This window comes from Salvia splendens, chromosome 11 (assembly GCF_004379255.2).
Source record: "Salvia splendens isolate huo1 chromosome 11, SspV2, whole genome shotgun sequence".
Classification (NCBI taxonomy): Eukaryota; Viridiplantae; Streptophyta; class Magnoliopsida; order Lamiales; family Lamiaceae; genus Salvia; species Salvia splendens.
The window spans coordinates 18249561-18250926 of record NC_056042.1 but is presented as its reverse complement, the minus strand read 5'-3'; the positions used below and the strand labels follow the sequence as shown (position 1 = coordinate 18250926).

Sequence of the window (1366 nt, the reverse complement as noted above, 5' to 3'; positions counted from 1 at the left end):
GACGTCGCAGGGTTTGTTATCAGTTGCTGCTCATCCCTTGATCCGACGCGACAACACCACCGTCACCGCTGTCTCTACGGCAGTGTCGTCACCGGGCAGTACCTCATCTGTTCCGGTGGAGCTCCTTTCTTCTCCGTCTCCCTCTCGGCGCAGCCGATCCACCGCCACCGTTCACCACCTCCGTGACTCCTTCTATCTCTCTCCGCCGTCTCTTCGTGACGGCATGGATGTTTCTAGAGAGCAGCGCTGCTGCAACGCAGCTGTCCTCGTCGTGCTGCCGCTCCAGCAGACCCTCCGGAGTTCCTTTCGTCGCCCGACCATCATTGTTGATCGGCCTCCGTCGGACGGTCCCATCCCCTCCGCCGAGTCCTCCGTTGAGCAGCTTATTCCCATAAAGCTAAGTCCTCTTTCTTAGTTCATTTTAATTAGCCCTTTTGAAGGATAGAAGTTTCAGAGGATTCTACTTTATTGTTGGGAGTGTAATCGAAAACGGTGGAGGAACCCGTTCCTTGTGTTCAAGTAAAAATCGATAGCTAGCATCCTATGATTTTTTTTCAAATACGGCAGTAGCTATGTTCAAAGCTCTATGGTTCTAAGTTCTCGTGCTAGCTATGATTTCTTATCATGATGCAGAGGTTGGTTTAGTGAGGATTACCTCTAAAATTGACCGCTGCCTTGATTCCTGCTCCTTGAGCTCCAAATCCCACACTCCTAACTCCCTATGTTGCTGAATTTTTGATGTGGTGTAAGGGAAGGTTGAGGGTGGTAAGGAGGGGTCTTTATAGGTGATTTGGTAACTGCAAAATCTGCAACTCTTGATCCTCTTGCAGGGACATTTTTGTTGGTTGTGAGAGTGTACTCGTATATTCAGGTCTGGGCTGCCTTATTCTTGTTTTATCTTGCTGCCATTCTAACTGCATTTGGCTGTATGTGGAGCTTAGTGCTTTAGCTAATAAATGGCTTGGTTGCTGTGGCAGGTACTCAAGAAAGGGGCAGAGATTGTTACTGCAGATTGTCGCAGCTGGAAGGCAGACATTGCAGGCTCATTTGCCCCATTGCAGCCTGCGGTTAAGGCTGGGAAAGGGCAGGGATGGTACCCCTCTTATCCTTTCTTGGCTTATTGCTAATTTTGAACATTTCACATGCTTTGTTTGGTTGTATTATTTTGCAGGAATAAGGACCCATCATGTCCGGCTGCTACCTTGATGTTCTGATCTCAACGGGCTGTCGAAGCTAGGCCGAAATTCGGGCCTAAGGCAGAGCCCGAGACTTAGCATTTCTACTTGTAATAGAATAGAGTCTTCCCTCTTGTTCTTTTTCAAGCTTTCTCTCATTTCAAACAAAAAGTATAGAATTACTTCTCAAA

At 47.8% G+C, this 1366-nt stretch overlaps 1 long non-coding RNA gene across 1 annotated transcript; it reads left to right on the top strand.

The window, feature by feature from the left end:
* The first annotated feature begins 334 nt into the window (after positions 1 to 334).
* Positions 335 to 1366, top strand: LOC121753846. The gene is made up of 3 exons (XR_006040507.1): positions 335 to 871; positions 978 to 1093; positions 1172 to 1366. It is a non-coding gene; the product is annotated as an uncharacterized LOC121753846 (long non-coding RNA).